Below are 17,995 nucleotides of genomic sequence, written 5' to 3'. Positions count from 1 at the left end.
GCCCTAGGATAGTGTTAGGGTTAGGGTTAGGGTTATCATCAGGCCTAGGATATTGTTAGGGTTAGGGTTAGCATCAGCCCTAGGATAGTGTTAGGGTTAGGGTTAGGGTTAGCATCAGCCCTAGGATAGTGTTAGGGTTAGGGTTAGGGTTAGCATCAGCCCTAGGATAGTGCTAGTGTTAGGGTTAGCATCAGCCCTAGGATAGTGTTAGGGTTAGGGTTAGGGTTAGCATCCGCATTAGGATAGTGTTAGGGTTAGGGTTAGGGTTAGCATCAGCCCTAGGATAGTGTTAGGGTTAGGGTTAGGGTTAGCATCAGCCCTAGGATAGTATTAGGGTTACGGTTAGGGTTAGCATCAGCCCTAGGATAGTGTTAGGGTTAGGGTTAGGGATAGCATCAGCCCTAGGATAGTGTTAGGGTTAGGGTTAGAGTTAGCATCAGCCCTAGGATATTATTAAGGTTACGGTTAGCATCAGCCCTAGAATATTGTTAGGGTTAGGGTTAGGGTTAGCACCAGGCCTAGGATAGTGTTAGTGTTAGGGTTAGCATCAGCCCTAGGATAGTGTTAGGGTTAGGGTTAGGGTTAGCATCCGCCCTAGGATAGTGTTAGGGTTAGGGTTAGGGTTAGCATCAGCCCTAGGATAGTGTTAGGGTTAGGGTTAACATAAATCCTAGGATAGTGTTAGGGTTAGGGTTAGGGTTATCATCAGGCCTAGGATAGTGTTAGGGTTAGGGTTAGGGTTAGGATCAGTTCAAGGATAGTGTTAGGGTTAGCGTTAGGGTTAGCATCTGCCCTAGGATAGTGTTAGGGTTAGGGTTAGGGTTAGCATCAGCCCAAGGATAGTGTTAGGGTTAGGGTAAGCATCAGCCCTAGGATAGTGTTAGGGTTAGGGTTAGGGTTAGCATCAGGCCCAGGATAGTGTTAGGGTTAGGGTTAGCATCAGCCCAAGGATAGTGTTAGCGTTAGGGTTAGGGTTAGCATCAGCCCTAGGATAGTGTTAGGGTTAGGGTTAGCATCAACCCTAGGTTAGTGTTTGGGTTAGGGTTAAGGTTAGCATCAGCCCTAGGATAGTGTTAGGGTTAGGGTTACCCTCAGCCCTAGGAGAGTGTTAGGGTTAGGGATAGGGTTAGCATCAGGCCTAGGATAGTGTTAGGGTTAGGGTTAGGGTTAGCATCAGCCCTAGGATAGTGTTAGGGTTAGGGTTAGCATCAGCCCTAGGATAGTGTCAGGGTTAGGGTTAGGGTTATCATCAGGCCTAGGATAGTGTTAGGGTTAGGGTTAGCATCAGCTCTAGGATAGTGTTAGGGTTAGGGTTAGGGTTAGCATCAGCCCTAGGATAGTGTTAAGGTTAGGGTTAGGGTTATCATCAGGCCTAGGATAGTGTGAGGGCTAGGGTTAGCATCAGACTTAGGATAGTGTTAGGGTTAGGGTTAGGGTTATCATCAGGCCTAGGATAGTGTTAGGGTTAGGGTTAGCATCAGCAGTAGGATAGTGTTAGTGTTAGGGTTAGGGTTAGCATCAGCCCTAGGATAGTGTTAGGGGTAGGGTTAGGGTTAGCATCAGCCCTAGGATAGTATTAGGGTTAGGGTTAGCATCAGCCCTAGGATAGTGTTAGGGTTAGGGTTAGGGATAGCATCAGCCCTAGGATAGTGTTAGGGTTAGGGTTAGGGTTAGCATCTGCCCTAGGATATTATTAGGGTTAGGGTTAGCATCAGCCCTAGAATAGTGTTAGGGTTAGGGTTAGGGTTAGCACCAGGCCTAGGATAGTGTTAGTGTTAGGGTTAGCATCAGCCTTAGGATAGTGTTAGGGTTAGGGTTAGGGTTAGCATCAGCCGTAGGATAGTGTTAGGGTTAGGGTTAGCCTCAGCCCTAGGATAGTGTTAGAGTTAGGGTTAGGGTTAGCATCAGCCCTAGGATAGTGTTAGGGTTAGGGTTAGGGTTAGCATCATCCCTAGGACAGTATTAGGGTTAGGGTTAGGGTTAGGGTTAGGGTTAGCATCAGCTCTAGGATAGTGTTAGGGTTAGGGTTAGGGTTAGCATCAGCCCTAGGATAGTGTTAGGGTTAGGGTTAGGGTTAGCATCAGCCCTAGGATAGTGTTAGGGTTAGGGTTAGCATCAGCCCTAGGATGGTGTTAGGATTAGGGTTAGGGTTATCATCAGGCCTAGGATAGTGTTAGGGTTAGGGTTAGCATCAGCCCTAGGATAGTGTTAGGCTTAGGGTTAGGTTAGCATCAGCCCTAGGATACTGTTAGGGTTAGGGTTAGCATCAGCCCTACGATAGTGTTAGGGTTAGGCTTAGGGTTAGCATCAGGCCTAGGATAGTGTTAGGTTTAGGGTTAGCATCAGCCCTAGGATAGTCTTAGGGTTAGGGTTAGGGTTAGCATCAGCCGTAGGATAGTGTTAGGGTTAGGGTTAGCCTCAGCCCTAAGATAGTGTTAGAGTTAGGGTTAGGGTTAGCATCAGCCCTAGGATAGTGTTAGGGTTAGGGTTTGGGTTAGCATCAGCCCTAGGATAGTGCTAGTGTTAGGGTTAGCATCAGCCCTAGGATAGTGTTAGGGTTAGGGTTAGGGTTAGCATCAGCCCTAGGATAGTGTTAGGGTTAGGGTTAGCATCAGTCCTAGGATAGTGTGAGGGTTAGGGTTAGGGTTAGCATCAGCCCTAGGATAGTTTTAGGGTTAGGGTTAGCATCAGCCCTAGGATAGTGTTAGGGTTAGGGTTAGGGTTAGCATCAGCCCTAGGATAGTGTTAGGGTTAGGTTTAGGGTTAGCATCCGCCCTAGGATAGTGTTAGGGTTAGGGTTAGGGTTAGCATCAGCCCTAGGATAGTGTCAGGGTTAGTGTTAGAGTTATCATCAGGCCTAGGAGAGTGTTAGGGTTAGGGTTAGCATCAGCTCTAGGATAGTGTTAGGGTTAGGGTTAGGGTTAGCATCAGCCCTAGGATAGTATTAAGGTTAGGGTTATGGTTATCATCAGGCCTAGTATAGTGTGAGGTCTAGGGTTAGCATCAGACTTAGGATAGTGTTAGGGTTAGGGTTAGGGTAAGCATCAGCCCTAGGATAGTGTTAGGGTTAGGGTTAGGGTTAGCATCAGCCCTAGGATAGTGTTAGGGTTAGGGTTAGCATCAGGCCTAGGATAGTGTTAGGGTTAGGGTTAGGGTTAGCATCAGGCCTAGGATAGTGTTAGGGTTAGGGTTAGCACCAACCCTAGGATAGTGTTAGGGTTAGGGTTAGGGTTAGCATCAGCCGTAGGATAGTGTTAGGGTTAGGGTTAGCCTCAGCCCTAAGATAGTGTAGAGTTAGGGTTAGGGTTAGCATCAGCCCTAGGATAGTGTTAGGGTTAAGGTTAGGGTTACCATCAGCCCTTGGAGAGTGTTAGTGTTAGGGTTAGGGATAGCATCAGCCCTAGGATAGTGTTAGTGTTAGGCTTAGCATCAGCCCTAGGATAGTGTTAGGGTTAGGGTTAGCATCAGCCCTAGGATAGTGTTAGGGTTAGGGTTAGGGTTAGCATCCTCCCTAGGATAATGTTAGGGTTAGGGTTAGGTTTAGCATCAGCCCTAGGATAGTGTTAGTGTTAGGGTTAGCATGAGCCCTAGGATAGTGTTAGGGTTAGGGTTAGGGTTAGCATCCGCCCTAGGATAGTGTTAGGGTTAGGGTTAGGGTTAGCATCAGCCCTAGGATAGTGTCAGGGTTAGGGTTAAGGTTATCATCAGGCCTAGGATAGTGTTAGGGTTAGGGTTAGCATCAGCTCTAGGATAGTGTTAGGGTTATGGTTAGGGTTAGCATCAGCCCTAGGATAGTGTTAAGGTTAGGGTTAGGGTTATCATCAAGCCTAGGATATTATGAGGGCTAGGGTTAGCATCAGACTTAGGATAGTGTTAGGGTTAGGGTTAGGGTTAGCATCAGCCCTAGGATAGTGTTAGGGTTAGGGTTAGCATCAGCCCTAGGATAGTGTTAGGGTTAGGGTTAGGGTTATCATCAGGCCTAGGATAGTGTTAGGGTTAGGTTTAGCATCAGCGTAGGATAGTGTTAGGGTTAGGGTTAGGGTTAGCATCAGCCTTAGGATAGTGTTAGGGTTAAGGTTAGCATCAGGCCTAGGATAGTGTTAGGGTTAGGGTTAGGGTTAGCATCAGGCCTAGGATAGTGTTAGGGTTAGGGTTAGCATCAGCCCTAGGATAGTGTTAGGGTTAGGGTTACCATCAGCCGTAGATAGTGTTAGGGTTAGGGTTAGCCTCAGCCCTAAGATAGTGTAGAGTTAGGGTTAGGGTTAGCATCAGCCGTAGGATAGTGTTAGGGTTAAGGTTAGGGTTAGCATCAGCCCTTGGAGAGTGTTAGTGTTAGGGTTAGGGTTAGCATCAGCCCTAGGATAGTGTTAGTGTTAGGGTTAGCATCAGCCCTAGGATAATGTTAGGGTTAGGGTTAGCAACAGCCCTAGGATAGTGTTAGGGTTAGGGTTAGGGTTAGCATCCGCCCTAGGATAATGTTAGGGTTAGGGTTAGGGTTAGCATCAGCCCTAGGATAGTGTTAGTGTTAGGGTTAGCATCAGCCCTAGGATAGTGTTAGGGTTAGGGTTAGGGTTAGCATCCGCCCTAGGATAGTGTTAGGGTTAGGGTTAGGGTTAGCATCAGCCCTAGGATAGTGTTAGGTTTAGGGTTAACATAAATCCTAGGATAGTGTTAGGGTTAGGGTTAGGGTTATCATCAGGCCTAGGATAGTGTTAGGGTTAGGGTTAGCGTTAGCATCAGTTCAAGGATAGTGTTACGGTTAGCGTTAGGGTTAGCATCTGCCCTAGGATAGTGTTAGGGTTAGGGTTAGGGTTAGCATCAGCCCAAGGATAGTGTTAGGGTTAGGGTTAGCAGCAGCCCTAGGATAGTGTTAGGGTTAGGTTTAGGGTTAGCATCAGGCCCAGGATAGTGTTAGGGTTAGGGTTAGCATCAGCCCAAGGATAGTGTTAGGGTTAGGGTTAGGGTTAGCATCAGCCCTAGGATAGTGTTAGGGTTAGGGTTAGCATCAACCCTAGGATAGTGTTTGGGTTAGGGTTAGGGTTAGCATCAGCCCTAGGATAGTGTTAGGGTTAGGGTTACCCTCAGCCCTAGGAGAGTGTTAGGGTTAGGGATAGGGTTATCATCAGGCCTAGGATAGTGTTAGGGTTAGGGTTAGGGTTAGCATCAGCCCTAGGATAGTGTTAGGTTTAGGGTTAGCATGAGCCCTAGGATAGTGTCAGGGTTAGGGTTAGGGTTATCATCAGGCCTAGGATAGTGTTAGGGTTAGGGTTAGCATCAGCTCTAGGATAGTGTTAGGGTTATGGTTAGGGTTAGCATCAGCCCTAGGATAGTGTTAAGGTTAGGGTTAGGGTTATCATCAGGCCTAGGATGGTGTGAGGGCTAGGGTTAGCATCAGACTTAGGATAGTGTTAGGGTTAGGGTTAGGGTTAGCATCAGCCCTAGGATAGTGTTAGGGTTAGGTTTAGCATCAGCCCTAGGATAGTGTTAGGGTTAGGGTTAGGGTTATCATCAGGCCTAGGATATTGTTAGGGTTAGGGTTAGCATCAGCCCTAGGATAGTGTTAGGGTTAGGGTTAGGGTTAGCATCAGCTCTAGGATAGTGTTAGGGTTAGGGTTAGGGTTAGCATCAGCCCTAGGATAGTATTAGGGTTAGGGTTAGGGTTAGCATCAGCCTTAGGATAGTGTTAGGGTTAGGGTTAGGGATAGCATCAGACCTAGGATAGTGTTAGGGTTAGGGTTAGAGTTAGCATCAGCCCTAGGATATTATTAAGGTTAGGGTTAGCATCAGCCCTAGAATATTGTTAGGGTTAGGGTTAGGGTTAGCACCAGGCCTAGGATAGTGTTAGTGTTAGGGTTAGCATCAGCCCTAGGATAGTGTTAGGGTTAGGGTTAGGGTTAGCATCCGCCCTAGGATAGTGTTAGGGTTAGGGTTAGGGTTAGCATCAGCCCTAGTATAGTGTTAGGGTTAGGGTTAGCATAAATCCTAGGATAGTGTTAGGGTTAGGGTTAGGGTTATCATCAGGCCTAGGATAGTGTTAGGGTTAGGGTTAGGGTTAGGATCAGTTCAAGGATAGTGTTAGGGTTAGCGTTAGGGTTAGCATCTGCCCTAGGATAGTGTTAGGGTTAGGGTTAGGGTTAGCATCAGCCCAAGGATAGTGTTAGGGTTAGGGTAAGCATCAGCCCTAGGATAGTGTTAGGGTTAGGGTTAGGGTTAGCATCAGGCCCAGGATAGTGTTAGGGTTAGGGTTAGCATCAGCCCAAGGATAGTGTTAGCGTTAGGGTTAGGGTTAGCATCAGCCCTAGGATAGTGTTAGGGTTAGGGTTAGCATCAACCCTAGGTTAGTGTTTGGGTTAGGGTTAAGGTTAGCATCAGCCCTAGGATAGTGTTAGGGTTAGGGTTACCCTCAGCCCTAGGAGAGTGTTAGGGTTAGGGATAGGGTTAGCATCAGGCCTAGGATAGTGTTAGGGTTAGGGTTAGGGTTAGCATCAGCCCTAGGATAGTGTTAGGGTTAGGGTTAGCATCAGCCCTAGGATAGTGTCAGGGTTAGGGTTAGGGTTATCATCAGGCCTAGGATAGTGTTAGGGTTAGGGTTAGCATCAGCTCTAGGATAGTGTTAGGGTTAGGGTTAGGGTTAGCATCAGCCCTAGGATAGTGTTAAGGTTAGGGTTAGGGTTATCATCAGGCCTAGGATAGTGTGAGGGCTAGGGTTAGCATCAGACTTAGGATAGTGTTAGGGTTAGGGTTAAGGTTATCATCAGGCCTAGGATAGTGTTAGGGTTAGGGTTAGCATCAGCAGTAGGATAGTGTTAGTGTTAGGGTTAGGGTTAGCATCAGCCCTAGGATAGTGTTAGGGGTAGGGTTAGGGTTAGCATCAGCCCTAGGATAGTATTAGGGTTAGGGTTAGGGTTAGCATCAGCCCTAGGATAGTGTTAGGGTTAGGGTTAGGGATAACATCAGCCCTAGGATAGTGTTAGGGTTAGGGTTAGGGTTAGCATCTGCCCTAGGATATTATTAGGGTTAGGGTTAGCATCAGCCCTAGAATAGTGTTAGGGTTAGGGTTAGGGTTAGCACCAGGCCTAGGATAGTGTTAGTGTTAGGGTTAGCATCAGCCTTAGGATAGTGTTAGGGTTAGGGTTAGGGTTAGCATCAGCCGTAGGATAGTGTTAGGGTTAGGGTTAGCCTCAGCCCTAGGATAGTGTTAGAGTTAGGGTTAGGGTTAGCATCAGCCCTAGGATAGTGTTAGGGTTAGGGTTAGGGTTAGCATCATCCCTAGGATAGTATTAGGGTTAGGGTTAGGGTTAGGGTTAGGGTTAGCATCAGCTCTAGGATAGTGTTAGGGTTAGGGTTAGGGTTAGCATCAGCCCTAGGATAGTGTTAGGGTTAGGGTTAGGGTTAGCATCAGCCCTAGGATAGTGTTAGGGTTAGGGTTAGCATCAGCCCTAGGATGGTGTTAGGATTAGGGTTAGCGTTATCATCAGGCCTAGGATAGTGTTAGGGTTAGGGTTAGCATCAGCCCTAGGATAGTGTTAGGCTTAGGGTTAGGTTAGCATCAGCCCTAGGATAGTGTTAGGGTTAGGGTTAGCATCAGCCCTACGATAGTGTTAGGGTTAGGCTTAGGGTTAGCATCAGGCCTAGGATAGTGTTAGGTTTAGGGTTAGCATCAGCCCTAGGATAGTCTTAGGGTTAGGGTTAGGGTTAGCATCAGCCGTAGGATAGTGTTAGGGTTAGGGTTAGCCTCAGCCCTAAGATAGTGTTAGAGTTAGGGTTAGGGTTAGCATCAGCCCTAGGATAGTGTTAGGGTTAGGGTTAGGGTTAGCATCAGCCCTAGGATAGTGCTAGTGTTAGGGTTAGCATCAGCCCTAGGATAGTGTTAGGGTTAGGGTTAGGGTTAGCATCCGCATTAGGATAGTGTTAGGGTTAGGGTTAGGGTTAGCATCAGCCCTAGGATAGTGTTAGGTTTAGGGTTAGCATCAGTCCTAGGATAGTGTGAGGGTTAGGGTTAGGGTTAGCATCAGCCCTAGGATAGTGTTAGGGTTAGGGTTAGCATCAGCCCTAGGATAGTGTTAGGGTTAGGGTTAGGGTTAGCATCAGCCCTAGGATAGTGTTAGGGTTAGGGTTAGGGTTAGCATCCGCCCTAGGATAGTGTTAGGGTTAGGGTTAGGGTTAGCATCAGCCCTAGGATAGTGTCAGGGTTAGTGTTAGAGTTATCATCAGGCCTAGGATAGTGTTAGGGTTAGGGTTAGCATCAGCTCTAGGATAGTGTTAGGGTTAGGGTTAGGGTTAGCATCAGCCCTAGGATAGTATTAAGGTTAGGGTTATGGTTATCATCAGGCCTAGTATAGTGTGAGGTCTAGGGTTAGCATCAAACTTAGGATAGTGTTAGGGTTAGGGTTAGGGTTAGCATCAGCCCTAGGATAGTGTTAGGGTTAGGGTTAGGGTTAGCATCAGCCCTAGGATAGTGTTAGGGTTAGGGTTAGCATCAGGCCTAGGATAGTGTTAGGGTTAGGGTTAGGGTTAGCATCAGGCCTAGGATAGTGTTAGGGTTAGGGTTAGCATCAGCCCTAGGATAGTGTTAGGGTTAGGGTTAGGGTTAGCATCAGCCGTAGGATAGTGTTAGGGTTAGGGTTAGCCTCAGCCCTAAGATAGTGTAGAGTTAGGGTTAGGGTTAGCATCAGCCCTAGGATAGTGTTAGGGTTAAGGTTAGGGTTAGCATCAGCCCTTGGAGAGTGTTAGTGTTAGGGTTAGGGATAGCATCAGCCCTAGGATAGTGTTAGTGTTACGGTTAGCATCAGCCCTAGGATAGTGTTAGGGTTAGGGTTAGCATCAGCCCTAGGATAGTGTTAGTGTTAGGGTTAGGGTTAGCATCCTCCCTAGGATAATGTTAGGGTTAGGGTTAGGGTTAGCATCAGCCCTAGGATAGTGTTAGTGTTAGGGTTAGCATGAGCCCTAGGATAGTGTTAGGGTTAGGGTTAGGGTTAGCATCCGCCCTAGGATAGTGTTAGGGTTAGGGTTAGGGTTAGCATCAGACCTAGGATAGTGTCAGGGTTAGGGTTAGGGTTATCATCAGGCCTAGGATAGTGTTAGGGTTAGGGTTAGCATCAGCTCTAGGATAGTGTTAGGGTTATGGTTAGGTTAGAATCAGCCCTAGGATAGTGTTAAGGTTAGGGTTAGGGTTATCATCAAGCCTAGGATAGTATGAGGGCTAGGGTTAGCATCAGACTTAGGATAGTGTTAGGGTTAGGGTTAGGGTTAGCATCAGCCCTAGGATAGTGTTAGGGTTAGGGTTAGCATCAGCCCTAGGATAGTGTTAGGGTTAGGGTTAGGGTTATCATCAGGCCTAGGATAGTGTTAGGGTTAGGGTTAGCATCAGCGTAGGATAGTGTTAGGGTTAGGGTTAGGGTTAGCATCAGCCTTAGGATAGTGTTAGGGTTAAGGTTAGCATCAGGCCTAGGATAGTGTTAGGGTTAGGGTTAGGGTTAGCATCAGGCCTAGGATAGTGTTAGGGTTAGGGTTAGCATCAGCCCTAGGATAGTGTTAGGGTTAGGGTTAGGGTTAGCATCAGCCGTAGGATAGTGTTAGGGTTAGGGTTAGCCTCAGCCCTAAGATAGTGTAGAGTTAGGGTTAGGGTTAGCATCAGCCGTAGGATAGTGTGAGGGTTAAGGTTAGGGTTAGCATCAGCCCTTGGAGAGTGTTAGTGTTAGGGTTAGGGTTAGCATCAGCCCTAGGTTAGTGTTAGTGTTAGGGTTAGCATCAGCCCTAGGATAGTGTTAGGGTTAGGGTTAGCATCAGCCCTAGGATAGTGTTAGGGTTAGGGTTAGGGTTAGCATCCGCCCTAGGATAATGTTAGGGTTAGGGTTAGGGTTAGCATCAGCCCTAGGATAGTGTTAGTGTTAGGGTTAGCATCAGCCCTAGGATAGTGTTAGGGTTAGGGTTAGGGTTAGCATCCGCCCTAGGATAGTGTTAGGGTTAGGGTTAGGGTTAGCATCAGCCCTAGGATAGTGTTAGGGTTAGGGTTAACATAAATCCTAGGATAGTGTTAGGGTTAGGGTTAGGGTTATCATGAGGCCTAGGATAGTGTTAGGCTTAGGGTTAGGGTTAGCATCAGTTCAAGGATAGTGTTACGGTTAGCGTTAGGGTTAGCATCTGCCCTAGGATAGTGTTAGGGTTAGGGTTAGGGTTAGCATCAGCCCAAGGATAGTGTTAGGGTTAGGGTTAGCAGCAGCCCTAGGATAGTGTTAGGGTTAGGGTTAGGGTTAGCATCAGGCCCAGGATAGTGTTAGGGTTAGGGTTAGCATCAGCCCAAGGATAGTGTTAGGGTTAGGGTTAGGGTTAGCATCAGCCCTAGGATAGTGTTAGGTTTAGGGTTAGCATCAACCCTAGGATAGTGTTTGGGTTAGGGTTAGGGTTAGCATCAGCCCTAGGATAGTGTTAGGGTTAGGGTTACCCTCAGCCCTAGGAGAGTGTTAGGGTTAGGGATAGGGTTATCATCAGGCCTAGGATACTGTTAGGGTTAGGGTTAGGGTTAGCATCAGCCCTAGGATAGTGTTAGGGTTAGGGTTAGCATGAGCCCTAGGATAGTGTCAGGGTTAGGGTTAGGGTTATCATCAGGCCTAGGATAGTGTTAGGGTTAGGGTTAGCATCAGCTCTAGGATAGTGTTAGGGTTATGGTTAGGGTTAGCATCAGCCCTAGGATAGTGTTAAGGTTAGGGTTAGGGTTATCATCAGGCCTAGGATGGTGTGAGGGCTAGGGTTAGCATCAGACTTAGGATAGTGTTAGGGTTAGGGTTAGGGTTAGCATCAGCCCTAGGATAGTGTTAGGGTTAGGTTTAGCATCAGCCCTAGGATAGTGTTAGGGTTAGGGTTAGGGTTATCATCAGCCCTAGGATGGTGTTAGTGTTAGGGTTAGCATCAGCCCTAGGATAGTGTTAGGGTTAGGGTTAGGGTTAGCATCAGCCCTAGGATAGTGTTAGGGTTAGGGTTAGGGTTAGCATCAGCCCCAGGATAGTATTAGGGTTAGGGTTAGGGTTAGCATCAGCCCTAGGATAGTGTTAGGGTTAGGGTTAGGGATAGCATCAGCCCTAGGATAGTGTTAGGGTTAGGGTTAGAGTTAGCATCAGCCCTAGGATATTATTAAGGTTAGGGTTAGCATCAGCCCTAGAATATTGTTTGGGTTAGGGTTAGGGTTAGCACCAGGCCTAGGATACTGTTAGTGTTAGGGTTAGCATCAGCCTTAGGATAGTGTTAGGGTTAGGGTTAAGGTTAGCATCAGCCGTAGGATAGTGTTAGGGTTAGGGTTAGCCTCAGCCCTAGGATAGTGTTAGAGTTAGGGTTAGGGTTAGCATCAGCCCTAGGATAGTGTTAGGGTTAAGGATAGGGTTATCATCAGGCCTAGGATAGTGTTAGGGTTAGGGTTAGCATCAGCTCTAGGATAGTGTTAGGGTTAGGGTTAGGGTTAGCATCAGCCCTAGGATAGTGTTAAGGTTAGGGTTATGGTTATCATCAGTCCTAGTATAGTGTGAGGTCTAGGGTTAGCATCAGACTTAGGATAGTGTTAGGGTTAGGGTTAGGGTTAGCATCAGCCCTAGGATAGTGTTACGGTTAGGGTTAGCATCAGCCCTAGGATAGTGTTAGGGTTAGGGTTAGGGTTATCATCAGGCCTAGGATAGTGTTAGGGTTAGGGTTAGCATCAGCCCTAGGATAGTGTTAGGGTTAGGGTTAGGGTTAGCATCAGCCCTAGGATAGTGTTAGGGTTAGGTTTAGCATCAGCCCTAGGATAGTGTTAGGGTTAGGGATAGGGTTAGCATCAGGCCTAGGATAGTGTTAGGGTTAGGGTTAGCATCAGCCCTAGGATAGTGTTAGGGTTAGGGTTAGGGTTAGCATCAGCCGTAGGATAGTGTTAGGGTTAGGGTTAGCCTCAGCCCTAAGATAGTGTAGAGTTAGGGTTAGGGTTATCATCAGCCCTAGGATAGTGTTAGGGTTAGGGTTAGGGTTAGCATCAGCCCTTGCAGAGTGTTAGGGTTAGGGTTAGGGTTAGCATCAGCCCTAGGATAGTGTTAGTGTTAGGGTTAGCATCAGCCCTAGGACAGTGTTAGGGTTAGGGTTAGGGTTAGCATCCGCATTAGGATAGTGTTAGGGTTAGGGTTAGGGTTAGCATCAGCCCTAGGATAGTGTTAGGGTTAGGGTTAGCATCAGTCCTAGGATAGTGTGAGGGTTAGGGTTAGGGTTAGCATCAGCCCTAGGATAGTGTTAGGGTTAGGGTTAGCATCAGCCCTAGGATAGTGTTAGGGTTAGGGTTAGGGTTAGCATCAGCCCTAGGATAGTGTTAGGGTTAGGGTTAGGGTTAGCATCCGCCCTAGGATAGTGTTAGGGTTAGGGTTAGGGTTAGCATCAGCCCTAGGATAGTGTCAGGGTTAGTGTTAGGGTTATCATCAGGCCTAGGATAGTGTTAGGGTTAGGGTTAGCATCAGCTCTAGGATAGTGTTAGGGTTAGGGTTAGGGTTAGCATCAGCCCTAGGATAGTATTAAGGTTAGGGTTATGGTTATCATCAGGCCTAGTATAGTGTGAGGTCTAGGGTTAGCATCAGACTTAGGATAGTGTTAGGGTTAGGGTTAGGGTTAGCATCAGCCCTAGGATAGTGTTATTGTTAGGGTTAGCATCAGCCCTAGGATAGTGTTAGGGTTAGGGTTAGGGTTATCATCAGGCCTAGGTTAGTGTTAGGGTTAGGGTTAGCATCAGCCCTAGGATAGTGTTAGGGTTAGGGTTAGGGTTAGCATCAGCCCTAGGATAGTGTTAGGGTTAGGGTTAGCATCAGGCCTAGGATAGTGTTAGGGTTAGGGTTAGGGTTAGCATCAGTCCTAGGATAGTGTTAGGGTTAGGGTTAGCATCAGCCCTAGGATAGTGTTAGGGTAGGGTTAGGGTTAGCATCAGCCGTAGGATAGTGTTAGGGTTAGGGTTAGCCTCAGCCCTAAGATAGTGTAGAGTTAGGGTTAGGGTTAGCATCAGCCCTAGGATAGTGTTAGGGTTAAGGTTAGGGTTAGCATCAGCCCTTGGAGAGTGTTAGTGTTAGGGTTAGGGTTAGGATCAGCCCTAGGATAGTGTTAGTGTTAGGGTTAGCATCAGCCCTAGGATAGTGTTAGGGTTAAGGTTAGGGTTAGCATCAGCCCTTGGAGAGTGTTAGTGTTAGGGTTAGGGTTAGCATCAGCCCTAGGATAGTGTTAGTGTTAGGGTTAGCATCAGCCCTAGGATAGTGTTAGGGTTAGGGTTAGCATCAGCCCTAGGATAGTGTTAGGGTAAGTGTTAGGGTTAGCATCCGCCCTAGGATAATGTTAGGGTTAGGGTTAGGGTTAGCATCAGCCCTAGGATAGTGTTAGTTTTATGGTTAGCATCAGCCCTAGGATAGTGTTAGGGTTAGGGTTAGGGTTAGCATCCGCCCTAGGATAGTGTTAGGGTTAGGGTTAGGGTTAGCATCAGCCCTAGGATAGTGTCAGGGTTAGGGTTAGGGTTATCATCAGGCCTAGGATAGTGTTAGGGTTAGGGTTAGCATCAGCTCTAGGATAGTGTTAGGGTTATGGTTAGGGTTAGCATCAGCCCTAGGATAGTGTTAAGGTTAGGGTTAGGGTTATCATCAGGCCTAGGATAGTATGAAGGCTAGGGTTAGCATCAGACTTAGGATAGTGTTAGGGTTAGGGTTAGGGTTAGCATCAGCCCTAGGATAGTGTTAGGGTTAGGGTTAGCATCAGCCCTAGGATAGTGTTAGGGTTAGGGTTAGGGTTATCATCAGGCCTAGGATAGTGTTAGGGTTAGGGTTAGCATCAGCCCTAGGATAGTGTTAGTGTTAGGGTTAGCATCAGCCCTAGGATAGTGTTAGGGTTAGGGTTAGCATCAGCCCTAGGATAGTGTTAGGGTTAGGGTTAGGGTTAGCATCCGCCCTAGGATAATGTTAGGGTTAGGGTTAGGGTTAGCATCAGCCCTAGGATAGTGTTAGTGTTAGGGTTAGCATCAGCCCTAGGATAGTGTTAGGGTTATGGTTAGGGTTAGCATCCGCCCTAGGATAGTGTTAGGGTTAGGGTTAGGGTTAGCATCAGCCCTAGGATAGTGTTAGGGTTAGGGTTAACATAAATCCTAGGATAGTGTTAGGGTTAGGGTTAGGGTTATCATCAGGCCTAGGATAGTGTTAGGGTTAGGGTTAGGGTTAGCATCAGTTCAAGGATAGTGTTACGGTTAGCGTTAGGGTTAGCATCTGCCCTAGGATAGTGTTAGGGTTAGGGTTAGGGTTAGCATCAGCCCAAGGATAGTGTTATGGTTAGGGTTAGCATCAGCCCTAGGATAGTGTTAGGGTTAGGGTTAGGGTTAGCATCAGGCCCAGGATAGTGTTAGGGTTAGGGTTAGCATCAGCCCAAGGATAGTGTTAGGGTTAGGGTTAGCATCAACCCTAGGATAGTGTTTGGGTTAGGGTTAGGGTTAGCATCAGCCCTAGGATAGTGTTAGGGTTAGGGTTACCCTCAGCCCTAGGAGAGTGTTAGGGTTAGGGATAGGGTTAGCATCAGGCCTAGGATAGTGTTAGGGTTAGGGTTAGGGTTAGCATCAGCCCTAGGATAGTGTTAGGGTTAGGGTTAGCATCAACCCTAGGATAGTGTTTGGGTTAGGGTTAGGGTTAGCATCAGCCCTAGGATAGTGTTAGGGTTAGGGTTAGCCTCAGCCCTAGGAGAGTGTTAGGGTTAGGGATAGGGTTAGCATCAGGCCTAGGATAGTGTTAGGGTTAGGTTTAGCATCAGCCCTAGGATAGTGTTAGGGTTAGGGTTAGGGTTATCATCAGGCCTAGGATATTGTTAGGGTTAGGGTTAGCATCAGCCCTAGGATAGTGTTAGGGTTAGGGTTAGGGTTAGCATCAGCCCTAGGATAGTGTTAGGGTTAGGGTTAGGGTTAGCATCAGCCCTAGGATAGTATTAGGGTTAGGGTTAGGGTTAGGGTTAGGGTGAGCATCAGCTCTAGGATAGTGTTAGGGTTAGGGTTAGGGTTAGCATCAGCCCTAGGATAGTGTTAGGGTTAGGGTTAGGGTTAGCATCAGGCCTAGGATAGTGTTAGGGTTAGGGTTAGCATCAGCCCTAGGATAGTGTTAGGGTTAGGGTTAGGGTTAGCGTCAGCCCTAGGATAGTGTTAGGCTTAGGGTTAGCATCAGCCCTAGGATGGTGTTAGGGTTAGGGTTAGGGTTATCATCAGGCCTAGGATAGTGTTAGGGTTAGGGTTAGCATCAGCCCTAGGATAGTGTTAGGGTTAGGGTTAGGTTAGCATCAGCCCTAGGATAGTGTTAGGGTTAGGGTTAGCATCAGCCCTACGATAGTGTTAGGGTGAGGCTTAGGGTTAGCATCAGGCCTAGGATAGTGTTAGGGTTAGGGTTAGCATCAGCCCTAGGATAGTCTTAGGGTTAGGGTTAGGGTTAGCATCAGCCCTAGGATAGTGTTAGGGTTAGGGTTAGCATCAACCCTAGGATAGTGTTTGGGTTAGGGTTAGGGTTAGCATCAGCCCTAGGATAGTGTTAGGGTTAGGGTTAGCCTCAGCCCTAGGAGAGTGTTAGGGTTAGGGATAGGGTTAGCATCAGGCCTAGGATAGTGTTAGGGTTAGGGTTATTGTTAGCATCAGCCCTAGGATAGCGTTAGGGTTAGGGTTAGCATCAGCCCTAGGATAGTGTCAGGGTTAGTGTTAGGGTTATCATCAGGCCTAGGATAGTGTTAGGGTTAGGGTTAGCATCAGCTCTAGGATAGTGTTAGGGTTAGGGTTAGCGTTAGCATCAGCCCTAGGATAGTGTTAAGGTTAGGGTTATGGTTATCATCAGGCCTAGTATAGTGTGAGGTCTAGGGTTAGCATCAGACTTAGGATAGTGTTATGGTTAGGGTTAGGGTTAGCATCAGCCCTAGGATAGTGTTAGGGTTAGGGATAGCATCAGCCCTAGGATAGTGTTAGGGTTAGGGTTAGGGTTATCATCAGGCCTGGGATAGTGTTAGGGTTAGGGTTAGCATCAGCCCTAGGATAGTGTTAGGGTTAGGGTTAGGGTTAGCATCAGCCTTAGGATAGTGTTAGGGTTAGGGTTAGCATCAGCCCTAGGATAGTGTTAGGGTTAGGGTTAGGGTTAGCATCAGGCCTAGGATAGTGTTAGGGTTAGGGTTAGCATCAGCCCTAGGATAGTGTTAGGGTTAGGGTTAGGGTTAGCATCAGCCCTTGGAGAGTGTTAGGGTTAGGGTTATTGTTAGCATCAGCCCTAGGATAGTGTTAAGGTTAGGGTTATGGTTATCATCAGGCCTAGTATAGTGTGAGGTCTAGGGTTAGCATCAGACTTAGGATAGTGTTAGGGTTAGGGTTAGGGTTATCATCAGCCCTAGGATAGTGTTAGGGTTAGGGTTAGCCTCAGCCATAAGATAGTGTAGAGTTAGGGTTAGGGTTAGCATCAGCCCTAGGATAGTGTTAGGGTTAGGGTAAGGGTTAGCATCAGCCCTTGGAGAGTGTTAGGGTTAGGGTTAGGGTTAGCATCAGCCCTAGGATAGTGTTAGTGTTAGGGTTAGCATCAGCCCTAGGATAGTGTTAGGGTTAGGGTTAGCATTAGCCCTAGGATAGTGTTAGGGTTAGGGTTAGGGTTAGCATCCGCCCTAGGATAATGTTAGGGTTAGGGTTAGGGTTAGCATCAGCCCTAGGATAGTGTTAGTGTTAGGGTTAGCATCAGCCCTAGGATAGTGTTAGGGTAAGGGTTAGGGTTAGCATCCGCCCTAGGATAGTGTTAGGGTTAGGGTTAGGGTTAGCATCAGCCCTAGGATAGTGTTAGGGTTAGGGTTAACATAAATCCTAGGATAGTGTTAGGGTTAGGGTTAGGGTTATCATCAGGCCTAGGATAGTGTTAGGGTTAGGGTTAGGGTTGCATCCTTTCAAGGATAGTGTTACGGTTAGCGTTAGGGTTAGCATCTGCCCTAGGATAGTGTTAGGGTTAGGGTTAGGGTTAGCATCAGCCCAAGGATAGTGTTAGGGTTAGGGTTAGCATCAGCCCTAGGATAGTATTAGGGTTAGGGTTAGGGTTAGCATCAGGCCCAGGATAGTGTTAGGGTTAGGGTTAGCATCAGTCCAAGGATAGTGTTAGGGTTAGGGTTAGGGTTAGCATCAGCCCTAGGATAGTGTTAGGGTTAGGGTTAGCATGAACCCTAGGATAGTGTTTGGGTTAGGGTTAGGGTTAGCATCAGCCCTAGGATAGTGTTAGGGTTAGGGTTAGCCTCAGCCCTAGGAGAGTGTTAGGGTTAGGGATAGGGTTAGCATCAGGCCTAGGATAGTGTTAGAGTTAGGGTTAGGGTTAGCATCAGCCCTAGGATAGTGTTAGGGTTAGGGTTAGCATCAGCCCTAGGATAGTGTCAGGGTTAGTGTTAGGGTTATCATCAGGCCTACGATAGTGTTAGGGTTAGGGTTAGCATCAGCCCTAGGATAGTGTTAAGGTTAGGGTTATGGTTATCATCAGGCCTAGTATAGTGTGAGGTCTAGGGTTAGCATCAGACTTAGGGTAGTGTTAGGGTTAGGGTTAGGGTTATCATCAGCCCTAGGATAGTGTTAGGGTTAGGGTTAGCGTTAGCACTAGGATAGTGTTAGGGTTAGGGTTAGGGTTAGCATCAGCCCTAGGATAGTGTTAGGGTTAGGGTTAGGGTTAGCATCAGCCGTAGGATAGTGTTAGGGTTAGGGTTAGCCTCAGCCCTAAGATAGTGTTAGAGTTAGGGTTAGGGTTAGCATCAGCCCTAGGATAGTGTTAGGGTTGGGTTAGGGTTAGCATCAGCCCTTGGAGAGTGTTAGGGTTAGGGTTAGGGTTAGCATCAGCCCTAGGATAGTGTTAGTGTTAGGGTTAGCATCAGCCCTAGGATACTGATAGGGTTAGGGTTAGCATCAGCCCTAGGATAGTGTTAGGGTTAGGGTTAGCGTTAGCATCAGGCCTAGGATAGTGTTAGTGTTAGGGGTAGCATCAGCCCTAGG

The sequence above is a fragment of the Lemur catta genome, chromosome 7 (assembly GCF_020740605.2).
Source record: "Lemur catta isolate mLemCat1 chromosome 7, mLemCat1.pri, whole genome shotgun sequence".
Lineage (NCBI taxonomy): Eukaryota > Metazoa > Chordata > Mammalia > Primates > Lemuridae > Lemur > Lemur catta.
The sequence above is the reverse complement of the archived record's forward strand: the minus strand, read 5'-3'. Positions refer to the sequence as shown.